Source organism: Alligator sinensis, unplaced genomic scaffold (genome assembly GCF_000455745.1).
Source record: "Alligator sinensis unplaced genomic scaffold, ASM45574v1 scaffold488_1, whole genome shotgun sequence".
Classification (NCBI taxonomy): domain Eukaryota; kingdom Metazoa; phylum Chordata; order Crocodylia; family Alligatoridae; genus Alligator; species Alligator sinensis.
The window spans coordinates 511,594-524,883 of NW_005842970.1; the positions used below are offsets into that span (position 1 = coordinate 511,594).

Here is a 13,290-nt window from a genome sequence, read left to right on the forward strand (position 1 = left end):
AGGGGGTCGGACTCGATGATCTATTGAGGTCCCTTCCGACCCTAACGTCTATGAATCTATGAATCTATAAAGAGCATTAATCTAATACCTCATCCCTCAAGCATTAATTAGGAGTGTAATTAATCATTTTTAAAGTGCTCCAAGAGCCATGAACTTCTGCTCAGTTATGGCTTTACAGCACTTTCTGCCTGCTTAAGTGGGATAGGTTTAACGTTCGTAGTTAGCCTTAAAAACCACATAGCATTATCATGCTCCTTGAATGAGAAGGGACCAGCACATCATGAAAGTTTTATGAATTAATATGCATTTTACTTTCTTTTATCTTAATAATAGTCTTCATTTTCTGTGACTTTCAAAACATGGTTGAAGAACTCAACAAAATGGTTTTTACAGTATGTCAAAGGGATGGCAACATTTCAGAGCAAACGTCATGTATCTAAATGAAGATTTACACATGATGAGCCCAGCTAGAGATGTATTGTGTAGAATAAGTCCTAGGGGTACAGCACGAATCTGAGAAACCTAGCTTTTGGGTTTTTTTTTTTAAACACAGGATTTTTCAGAACTTTAAAAATATTTGTCTACTTACTAGTTGCCTCCAGTTATAGAAAGCTTGAGCTGCTACCAGTTACAGATCTGGAAACAGATTTTTTCTTAAACAATCTAGACAACAGAGAAGAGGGAAGAATAAAATATGCCAACAGAATATTGGTTTTCTTTTCCCAACCTACTACATTTCTATCCCACAAACCATTGTAAAGTAATGCTACTTAACCTTGTTAGACTCCAGGCGCCCCTCATTAGAGTCAAGGGATCCCTTGGAAAATCCCAGTTTTTAGAACTTTTTCTCATTTCTTGAATAAGGAGAAATAATACAGCTATTTTTCTGTTGCAAAGAACTCAGACCACAACAAGTCAGAATGGTTTTTGATACTATTGATTCCTATCTGAAATCTCTGGGTTTATCTTATAAAATGTTTGTAGATGTTTCTACTCCCAAAATTGCAAATACTGCATGACTCCCTTAAAATGATCTCATAGAACCCTAGTTAAGGACAACTGATCTAGAGTACAGTCTAGCTTTACAGTAGACTAGATTAACAGGCTCCCAAGCAAAAGGAAAATCTATAGAAGAGGACTTTGATGAACATGATCACCCAAACTGAGCAAAGTTGTAGGAAGTATCCTTCACTCATCTCCCTAACTAACCCCACAGACCCCGGGGAGCTACAGTGGTCAGGTGTGTACCTCTTCTGTACCTCCATTTTCTCACCATCTATCTTTCCACCTCCTAGCTACTTGACTGCTTTGGAGCTTTCCATAAGGTCCAGAGATAAAGGCAGGCTCTGAAGGCAGGTGGCCACTTTTTCTGCATGGGCAGGTCAGGATCTACATAAAGAAGCCTCTTCCAGCACAAAGGAAGCTAGGTCCATAGATTAGATTCCATTACTTTAAAAAGCATTATTTCTGAAATAGCTAAATATGCTGGTGACTACCCAAAATTGTGACAATAAAGACAACCAGAGTGAATTTAACAGTTTGAATCTACAGGCTTCTGACTCAGGCATCCCATGCATGAAAGTGTTAGAAGATAATAATTGGGACCCAAGAATAAAGATTAGGTTTACACTCCTCACTAAAACATGGCACAACAGAAGATACAGAAGGAGCATGAGGAACTTTTAAATGTATTGTCCCTTATCCTTTCCCAGAATCTAGCTCATGAATAATGGTATTTCAAAGATTGACAAATTCAACTATAACAGGCTCTTTTTTAGGAGAATGAAGTACTTCTCTTCAGAACATGTCATGCTTCCATTTAGCTAGAAAGATGACTCCTAAGCAATTGGGAAGTCCCTCCTCTTGAAAAAGCTAACCCACTTTATCTCCATATCCCAAAAGGGGAGAGAACACCAAGATCAAGAATTACAAATTACAAATACCTGATCTTGATTATAAGTGGAACACAAGACAACAGTGTGCTCTTATTGGAAAAAAGCCAACAGCATAGAGAGTAATTTTAATAGGAATGTGATTCTTCTGCTCTCTTCAGTACTAGTGAGACCTCACCTGGAGTACAGTGTCTGGTTTGGGCCCTACACTTCATACACCATGTGAACAGTTTAGAAAGAGTTCTTTGCAGATCAACAAAATAATTGGAGGCTTATAAAGTAAGACTTATGAGGAAAGGCTGAAAGAACTAGGGTTATTTATTTTAGAAAACAGAAGAGTGAGAGGGGATTTGATAACAGTTTTCAAATGCCTGAAGGGCAATTATAGAGAGGCTAGAGATAGGCATTTATTTATAGTCACGGGGGATAGGACTAGGAGCAATGGCCTCAAGCTGCAGCAGGAGAAATTTAGATTGGAGATTAGGAGGAACTTTCTGATTATGAGGGTGGTCAAGAATTGGAATAGGCTACCTAGAGATATTGTGCGATTTCCATCCTGGGCAATTTAAGAGCAGGTGGGATGGACACTTGGCCGGGATGGTTTAATAGGGAATGATCCTGCCTTGGACAGGGGCTGGACTAGATTAACTTGTGAGGTCACTTCCAGTTCTACTTTCATATGAAATCATGATTTCTTGCATGTCATTACATATTTCCACTATTTCCAATCACAAGTCCACAAAACTTCCTTCTAACTTTACACTTTCAGAAATAATTCCATTGTATGAAAACACTGATCTATTGTAGCAACAAATTCATTTCACTCTGTTCTTGAATATATGCTTTCCATGCTGTACTAGGGCCCATCCATATAGATTTAGGGGAAAACAGAAATCTAAAGACCTAGATAACTTTATAGCAGAGGTATAAGAACTGAGAAAATGACAGGATTTCTTATTTAATAAAATCCTGTAGAACTTTAGAGTAGGATTGCTGGTCATATTTATCCATTTATCTATTCCATTTTATTGACACATTTATGACTGATAAATGTGTGTAAAACCCATTAACAGAAGTTATATATGTGGGTCTGTTGGGTAAGCAGTTGAAGTTGACTACTTAATTTTCATCAGTACAGTTAAAAATTACAAGGAAGTCAGACTTGTAAAAAACCTCCTGATAAACACATTATTGTGTGTTTTATCTGGAAGGCAACTAACTAAAGTATCCAATAGAGCTGGAATCCATTTTTTCCAATGTAAGTTTTCTGTTCTTAAAAAAAAAGAGCCTGATCATTTCCCCACCTCCAACCTCCCCCAGAGCCTGCCTGCCTGAGCTGCGCAGGCCCAGTGCTTCCCTCTGTGGCTGTGGCACCCCCTGGGACTGCCTGAACCAGGTGCCTGCAAGTGGGTGCCGCCTGGCGTGGGGGCCACTGCTGCTGTGGAGGGAAGCATTGGCCCCACTGTCGCCCAGGGACCGCTCTACCCACCGGCAGCCCGCCCTCCCCACCCCGCCACCAGAGAGGCAGGTAAGTGCACGGGTGTGTGCACAACATGGCAGTTTACTTGGCCCTAAATTGAAGCGGTGTTTTTAAAAACTCACTGCTTCAATTTAGGGCTCCTGTTTCATCTACACATGCCGTTACTGATGAAATTCCAAGGGGCTGTCACTCGCTCCACCAGAGTGAGAATGGCCTTTTCTTCTGGCTTAGGGTTTATATAACCTTGCTCCTCCTCAGCAGGCCATTACCTAATTAGCTGCCTGCTACTTATTATGTGGAACTATCAAGACTTCCAACTCTGTTGTCCTAGCTCCATTCTCAGTACCAGGGCTTGGCCCTATTACACTGGGAACCACTGAGATGTACTTTATTGCCTTGTTCAATAACTAATAAACTTTGTAACATTGCAATTTAGTTATTTTATTATATAAAATGCATGTGGGCTGGTCTAAGGTGTCTAATTCTATACATTAATGTTTCCACATGATGTTATTAGTAATTTGAATTAAGGTCTAATCTCACACAATTAAAAAAATGTATTTCTCTTTTTATAAGAAACCTTTTTGCAAGATTGCCTTAAAATTCATCTAATCTCTTACAGTACTTCCTGTTGCTAAATTAAACTACAGAGCCAAATTTTTGAAGGTATAAATCAGTGCAACTTGACTGTTTACACCTGCAAGGAAGTTGGTCTAATATTTTCCTGGATTACGGTGGATGATACAAAGAATATCTTAAAAGACCATTTTGCAGGGGGGGAGGAGAAGGGATGGCAAATGGTATTCCTAAAGTCCAAAAAAGTATTTTCCCTGAGACAGACCTTGAACATCCAACATTGTCCATTTAGCTACTGCTGTAGAAAAAGCTAACTAATACCCTTGTAAAACAATGGTGCAGAGACTACATACCTCTATTACAGAAAACAAGAAAAATGTTGAGACCACAGAAATTATATTCTGAAGAAATGCCAGATGTGATAATTCAATGCTAATGAATATCTGTAAATGTTTTAAATGCTTACATGTTTTAATGCCTGCTTAACTGACGTTCTCTATTTAACTTACACACATATACTCCATAGTTGGCCAGACATTCAAAGAGCAAGCAACTCTTTCCCTCCAATCCTTTTTTCACTGTCATTTTTAATAAGCTGTATACTGGATGGACTTGTTCTAAAAGATATGGCCCAATAATTAACAACATACATTTTTTGGAATTTCAGTTTGTTGGTTAATTCATCAAGTGTTGTTTTAGTATCTTGGAAAATTCTTAACATATGTACGTTTGACATTTATTATAAGGTCTTTGAAATATGATACATTGTACTCAAAGGCTCAAAATTAAATATGGATGCAAATATTTATATACACAAGTGTTGTCATTTACAGCTCATAAGGTCAAAACACAACATTTAAGCACAGCAGCTTTAACTATCATTTACAATACGATAATGACTTTTCAAAATATTTTGTTCCATTATAAACTTTTACAACATATCGACAATAACTTTCCCAGCTGTATGACTAACAAAGCTGCAAGAGAAACTAGGTACTGCAACAAGAGTGCTTTGGCTTGTGTACGGTTCACCAGCTACCTGTGGCTTAATTTTGGCCGACTAATTTTTTTTTCCAATTTTTTTATAGGCTCATCTAGGGAAACCAGATGCAATGTTCCTTCCTGGAGTAACTAGGATAACCAATATCTATGACCAAGTGATAGATATTTTCAAGATATACTGACCACAGTTTATCAGAGGGCCAGTATAAACTTGAGGTCTGAACATGGAACTGGCTCCCAGAACTGTCTAGGTTCTAATCCCCTCTGCGACAGAGAAAAATTATAAAATTGAAATCCTCAGGGTTTGGATAGGTTCAATAGTTTGTTCACTACTTGGTAGGTGAAAATGTACTTATCACTGATGTATCAGGCAAGCCTATTAAGCTTCAGGCTGTTTAAATAAACCATTTCTACTATTATGGTTTCAATGTCAGGTAATCAATATTTGGCAGGTTTTTAAAAGGAACACATGCTATATATTTTTGCACAGGATCACGGTCATCCCCTGACATGCAACTACACAATTCATTCAGCATCTCTCTGAGTTTTGCTTGCAGCAAGTTTTTTTTCCCCTAAACCTAATCAAGTGATTTTTGGACACTTAGGGTCAGATCCATTCTATTTTTTCACTGTTTAACCATAGTCTTAGTTCATCTGGTTTAGAACCCCTAACTTTTGTAATGCATCTTCCTCTTAATTGTAATACTATATGACAAAAAGCAGCAAAGATGACATGGACCAAATTACCTTTCATGTTAATTAATGTTTTAGGGACTTGAGAATTGTGGACAGGATCATACTTAGAAACTTAATAGGTAGAATAGAATCTAGTGTAGAAAGTGCATGGTTCAAAATAAGATTTCCAAATTGCCTTAAAAAATTGTCCTTCCTTAATAAGTATCCACCAATATCTTGCAAGAAAAAGCTTGGAGACTTTTCCTTTTTAAAGGAAAAGAAATACAGTTTCACAAAAGGCATCAAAATAATACCAGCATGATTAGAATGACAGGATGATTTATTGTAGCTATGACTTTCTCAGCACAGTTACATCAAAAGAAAAACACTGAATTTTTCTTTGCAAACTATAATCCAGGACAGGAGGAGAATTGCTATAATATTTGAAATATTTTATAAGATTATGATGCAAGTGTCATTTATACCAATTAAAATTGCTACTGACATTTCTAACCTTAATATATATGTATTTACATGTTTAGATGGAGACTTGGAATGTTTTCATTTTCCGCCAGAGTTGGATTGAGGGGGCCTCCCATCTTGAAAGTTTGATTGATTGCTCTTTCTCATCTTGAAATATATCTTCTTCATGAGGAGACTCTGGGTTAATGTTTCAAGTCAACAGGAGATCCCAATGGATATTCCAAATGTTTATGCATACTCATCTTTTAACAAGGCCTCCGAGGTCTGGGAAAGGATTTTGCAATCTGCATTACTAAGTGGTAGGGGCCAGGCCATTCTGCAAAACTAATTTACACTAAGGCTGCTTTACTTCACTCTTGCTATTGCAAAGGAGCCTTGAAGTAAGTGTAAGTAAGCATCAAGCTCTATGAATATTGTCAAAACCTATGCTATTCAGTGTTTTTCTTAATTACATAGATCTGGGAAGCCGTTAGGCCCATAAGAATTGTAACTAGTGTTGAGTCCTTTTACTCCTCTACAGCCATGAAATTCTCAAGTTTTAAAGTCTCACAACTTTTGATAATTAGGGTTAGCAACACTATTTAAAAACAGAACTGTGAGTCAGCATACCCAGGTATCAGTCTCCTTTTTTCATTGATTTACTTTACAAACTTTTGCAACTTGTTTGTTGTCTTTCTAAACCCCTTTGACTGCAATGTAGACATGCCTGAGAGTCAGCACACATGGGTCCCAGGCCTGCTACTTTCATCAATTGGCTCTGCAACCTTTGGCAAGTTGTTTGCAACACAAAATCATATTTTCTACTTTACCAAAACCGTATATGTATTGCGGACACTCCCTTGACTGTAATGTAACATAGATTTGCTGCAGCCAGGTTTAAATTAGCTACTTCAGGTACTAGTAGCAGCCTAGGCACAGAAACAGAGAACACAGAACAGACTGCAGAACTCACAGCCAGTCTATGCTAAGCTAGGTTTCATGCTAGCTCAGGCATCTTTACCAGACCACCCACAGGTAGACCAATTGCCTGTGAGTTCTTCAGTCTAAGGGTATCACCTCTGGATAAAAGAATAAATAAATAAAATATTGTAGTGCTAAACATCAGGGCAAGTGTAGACATTACAGTTTTACTGGTATAAATGATCAGAAATGGGTCTATACCTGAAACAGAGCAGATGTTTGGCACACAGGCTTATTTAAAAATGGCAGAATCCAGCCTAAGATTTGCCTCCCTCACCAAAAGGTGAATGTTTGTTTTGTTTGCTACAGATCTAAACTATGCTGCTTACAGAAAACTGCATAACTCGGATCAATTCTGCCTCAGACTTTTTGAATGTTTGTACCTAGCCTATATGTCAAAAGTAGTCAGTATCATTAGCTGTATTTTACAGATGTGGAAACTGTAGAACAGGGAGAAGTGCCCAGGATCACCCAGCAGCCTAGCAGCAGCATAATCAAGGTCTAATACCAGTTCCAATTTTCCTTTTTGTACTCTGCTACCCCATGCTGCAGGCTACAGTTGTCATGCCATAATGCATGAAATAACTAAGAAATGCAATCCCATCTTTAAAAGAATCCTTTTCCTAATTCAAAGAACCAGATGTGATACAATATGACCTTATATAAAAATAAAAGCAACAAAGTTCTTGTTAACCTATTGCCTTTTTCTGTCATGAGATGAACTAGATTCAGATTTTGTATATTCCTAATACTTTCGTTTCAAAAGCAGGAAAACAGGACCCTAATTGTAATCACTTTCAGGAAAATGGGAATTTGAAATACAGATGGTTTCTCTAGCACTCATTATGTATATACAAGTGTTTTTTCATATGACATAGCAGAAATCTGCAACTAAATTAACTAGAAAAGTAAAATGTTACATTCCCATAACAGTCTGTATTCCCTTTTTGTAGCCACTAATTTAATCAGTTAATAGAATATGGTCTCTTTCCATTTCAGATAATCCTATTCATTGAAAAAGTGTACTCCTTTCTCCTCCTCCCCCTCCCCCCAAAAAACCCTGATTTAATTTATTCTAACACTAATTCCCTGTGAGACCAAAAGCCTACCTCAGCAATGGAGACTGATGTCATTTCAGTAATGTGCAGAGCAGGTTTAGTAATTTTGCATGAAATTCTTCATTTCCTGATTGATGCTCATTAGGATCATCTGGAAAGTCAACCATATGAGTAATCTAGTCAATTCATTCCATAGACAGTGAATCCATTTAAGAAAATTAAGTTAACTTTTCTTTTAACTACAGTAATGTTTACTTGCACAGGTATTTAACCTGCCTAGTCCAGAAAATACCAAATACCTCCTGATGAATAGCAAGAGTTACTTGGGCACAATTCTGTTTCCACTGAAGTTTGTAACAAAAATGACAGCAGAGAACAGACTTTGTACTACCCAAGTAAAATGTGCAGAACAGAAGAGTTTGCACTGGTTAAAGTTAGTTCATTTTTTCTGGCTTCTCTCCTCCCCTTTTCTTCCACCTCCACCCCCCTTTTAAAAAAAAATGTCATCATGCTTACAGACCCTGCTGGCTATCTAGAAGGATTTTTAAAAAAGTACCAAGGGATTTAATTCATGTAGGTGAGTTGATTAAACCCTATTTATAAGCCCAAGGGTGCAGATACGTGACTCAGTATCTTTTTCAGTCCATGCAGAGGTTCAAGTGTTGTTTCGAGGTAAAAGAAAGTTTGAAATACTTTTGCCCAACAGTGGTTTTACCTAGATAACTTACATGTCTAATCTCTAGTTCAATGTCAACACTTAAGTATCAAAAAGATTTAAAAGTAACACAGTCCAGAATGTGCTGCTCAAACTCTTCCAGCAGATCAGGCATTACACACACACCTATTACCTTGGTTGCATATATAATTCTTGAATGTGGAATAGCATAATGTTGAGGTACCTTGCATGGTTCCAGAGAAAAGGTTCAAGCCTTGCTAAATACTGCCGCCAGTCAATCAAACTGTAAAAGCCGGCTTGGTTATTTGGGCTGGAAATCAACTAGATGCGACTGCTAGCCACTTGGCTTCTTGTGTGTTGTCTGTCAAGAAAAGCTGAAATGCCTTAATTACACTAACCCAATGGGGTCTCTAGTTTCAGACAGAAGCCAAGAGTTACCTTTGTACATGCATCCTCTGCCATCTTTCTATATTCATTAAGAACCCATTACACACCCTGCAACAAAAGGAATATCATGAAGTCTTGGAATAATGAGATATAAATTGTTCGCAAGAGAGAGACCTGCCTTTGCTTGTGTCACTTATAATTAACCATGGACGGGAGGGGGGTTGTTAATTTGTTTTTGTTTTTTTTTTAATTACAAGCATTATGTAGAAAAAAAGTCACTTGTAACAGAAATCAAAGAACAAAGGAAAGCTAAAAGATGAGGTCAGCTGCTCAAGTTCATCCAACAAACTTGTTATTGAATTTAAGCTAATTCTTATATTATCTGAAGCACAGAAGAATTTGTAAACCCACATGTATTAAATAAACTTCTGGCAAGCCATTAGGCTTGAAGACTTACCATGGTGCCTGATTTTTTAGCATGGGTTTCCCCTCCCCCCCAGTTTAGTTTTGTTTTAATAAAGGGAGTTAGTCCTATAAGTTGCTGAGCCTCCTTTAGAAGAAGTACCTAAATTGACATGAGCAGCACTTGTTTTATGTTAGCTAAACAAGTAAATTCAGAATTTAAAACAAACAGACCCCTTTCAGTATTATTCTTGTCACATAAGTAACTTTTTACCTTTTTTGGGGTGCCATTCTTTTAGCTTCTTGAAAATGATAAAACAGTATCATTTGATACTGAACTGGTTTGCTTTATTTTAATAACATTATTTTAATTTCTGGTTATTTCTACTAGAACATGTGTGTTGTTATTACCACGTGGAGGAAGTTTATGCTTCAGGGAAGTGTTTCACTGAACTACTCTTAAAATCCTAGATTTTGCTTTTCTTCAGTCTAAAGTTTAAATTTTCATCTGAGAAGTATTCTGGCAGCCTCCTATATTTACTTAAAAATATTAGAAAAACCCACATTGCACTCTGGTCATAATCCTCTGACTTTTACCCACCCAAACAGTGACCTACTTTCAACAATTATTTCATATGAACTCAAAACAGAATGAGTCACCCCAGCATTTTTCAGGGCTCCACAACATTTCCCTCAAAAAACCCCTATAACAGAACTGTGGAATCTGAAACAAGTTCACTCCCAACAATATGCCTACTTCCCATGTAAACCTGTTGTGCTTTCCATTTGTCACTGTAGCATGCAAGTACCTAAAAAGACAAATACTGCCCAAATCATTAAAAGTAGAAATGTAAAAGCCTTCCACATGTCTCAAGTGTTTTTCTACAGGCTGGAAAGGAAGAGTAATTTCTTTTTTTATTTATAGTTTTGGTCATTCATGTTCATTACCCAGATTATTAACTGCCCTTTACAGTTGTTCTTTCTATTCATGGGAATAGAAAAATATTACCAAATCAGAATGGTGGCATTTGGCATTTTATACCAACTTTGCTTAGATGCAAATGTATAAGGCCATAGAGAACTATGCCTTCAGTGTGTACAAGAGTGTATTACTGAGATACAGCTAAATTTATAATAAATAGATAAATAGATAGATAAATATTCTGAATTCATAACTATTCAAGAAGGAACATACAACAACTCTCTCTCCGTCCCTCTCCCCAGCCCCTAAAAGTTAGGGCTTTGTTACTCATTAACATTAGGTGGCTCCTGAAGCTCTTAACCACTTGACTGTCCACACAATATGTGAAACTAGTTGTAAGCAACCTTTAGGAGGTTACACCACTTCAGAGAAGGTTTATTTCTGTTCTGTATTACTCAACTCATGTTACACTAATGTGGGGTTGCTTTAGGCTACATCTTAGTGTAAACACTCCCTGCATGCTGACCCAGATTGGGCCCACTCTCCACCTGCCCACCCAATTGGGCCTCCATCCTTCGCAACCCCCACTTCCTCACCAGCCCAGATCAGGCTCACTGCCTCTCACCACCAGCCCCTGCCAGCCTGAATCAGGTCACTGCCTCCCCCAATCCATCAGACTCCCAGCTCTCCACTCCACCTCCCCACCCACCCTGGTCCCACACCATCCTACCCTTTTCAACTCCCTTTTGGCTGCTGGCTCCCAGGGGAGCAGGCAGGGAAGGGGAACCTGCCTGCTTGGCCACTGCTGATGCTTCTACCACTCCCTGGTCTGAGTGGCCACAATTAAGCTGGAGGACACAAGGGGTGCAGGTGAGCTATGGGGCTGAGTGGCGGGGGTGGGGGGTTATCCAGGGCCAGGGAGGGCAAGGGGAGCCCTGAGGGCCAGAGGGCAAGGGGGAAGCCTGGAATGGGAAGGGATGGAAAGAGAGTGGAGATTTTCATACTATTCAGTCCCCAAGGCCCCTGCTGGTCTGAATGTGCGACTGCTCCAAACTGCAACTAACACTAACACCAATCAACATTTGAGCAGCTCACAGGGCATGTAACAAGGTCCTTAAGTTTTCAAGAAAGTACTTCTTAATGGTACACCTCTATCTCTGGTACCTTTATAGCACCAAACAGTGTGTTATTTTGATACAGTTATAGATTCATAGATTCACAGACACTAGGGCTGGAAGGGACCTTGGAAGATCATCGAGTCCAGCCCCCTGCCCCAGGGGCAGGAAGTCAACTAGGGTTCAAAGGATCCCAGCAAGATAAATATCCAAGCGTTTCTTGAATAAGTCCAGAGTAGGTGCTTGCACCACTTCTGGAGGGAGTCTGTTCCAGGTCTTGGGGGCTCGGACAGCAAAGACATTTTTTTTTTCTTATGTCCAGCCTAAAACAGTCTTGTAGGAGTTTATGACCACTTGTCCTTGTTTTTTCTTGGGGCACTCTGGTGAATAGGCATTCTCCCAGATCCTGATGAGCACCCCTTGTGTACTTATAGGTGGCTACCAGGTCCCCCCTGAGCCTGCACTTCTCCAGGCTGAAGTCCCATGGCTCTGATATATTTCTTCCAGCTATGCTAAGACAGCAAACAAATGTCACTCCTGTCACACCAGAAAAAATTAGGGGAGCACAGAACATGTACAGACAGTGGTGATGAATAGGGGGTGCACAGGGGTGCATGTGCACCCCCTGAGAGTGCCGTTGCACCCCCTCACAGCCAGCGCTCATGGCTTAGGCAATGGGCAGGCAGGAGCACTGGTGGCCTCCCTGAAAGTGCCAGCCGGGGGGTGGGCGCTCCAGGAGAAGCGTTGCTGGCACTACTGGGTCAGTGAGCACAACTGGCAGGGAATCAGCCACAGGGGGACCCCCCCCCCAGTGGGCACAACTTGCCACGGGGGGGACACCCCCGGTCTCTCACTGCCTGGGGGGGGGGGCGGCAAGTGCACCCTGACTCAGGAGGCACCAGTCATGCATGTGAACAAACAGGCATCCTTTTCACTTGTCACATCCCAAATGCCCAAATATGGTCACCTCACAATTCACTGTAACTGTCTGTTGTGCCTTATTGCAGAGGACACCTGCTCACTTATCATACAATCCCTGCAGCCCAGGGCTGCCCAAGCTTTTCCAACTGCACCAGAAGGGATTCCAGGGTGTATGTTTCATGATGCAGAACAAGGTAACCCCATGGGGATCCCCTGGTTAGGGCCAGGAACCCAGGGCCACTGTCCTGCATGACTAGATCCCTGAAGACCTAGGAGCAACAGGAGCCTGATCCTGAGAGACAACATCTGTACTTGCCAAGCAACCGGATAATCTGTGCTGAGATGCATCCCAGCACAATCGATTCCACAACAAAAACAACATCTGTTTGCAGCTTAGATATTACATGATTACACTTGGTCCCTTACACTACCTTAAAATTTACCAAGGATTCTTTTTAGAGAGTATTTCATCAGTTAAGTAAGCTAAGAAAGCTGACTGTACTTTAAAGATACCTTACTAAGAGTGCAGCTAAGGATCTGAGGGAGTTGGGTGATGTGATTGCAAAGCCACTAGCCATCAGGACACGTCCTTGATGACTGGAAAAGGGCAAACATAGTAGCCATATTTAAGAAAGGGAAAAAAGAGGATCCAGGAAACAATCCCTGGAAAAATCACAGAGCAACCCTCAAGAAAACCATTTCTAAGGAACAGTCAGCTTGGATTCACCAGGGGCAAGTCAT

At 39.8% G+C, this 13,290-nt stretch overlaps 1 protein-coding gene across 4 annotated transcripts in view; it reads right to left on the reverse strand.

The window, feature by feature from the left end:
* Window positions 1-8,277, reverse strand: part of CCDC102B (coiled-coil domain containing 102B) — a 420,613-nt gene extending 412,336 nt beyond the window's left edge. For 3 of the 4 annotated variants that reach the window (XM_025192829.1, XM_014526198.2, XM_025192831.1), the window contains exon 1: window positions 8,178-8,277. The gene's annotated coding sequence lies outside the window, so the exon portion shown is untranslated. Of the gene's footprint in view, window positions 1-589; window positions 664-8,177 lie in introns of all 4 variants that reach the window. The other variant, XM_025192830.1, reaches the window with a different exon arrangement.
* Between the last annotated feature and the right edge of the window lie 5,013 nt (window positions 8,278-13,290).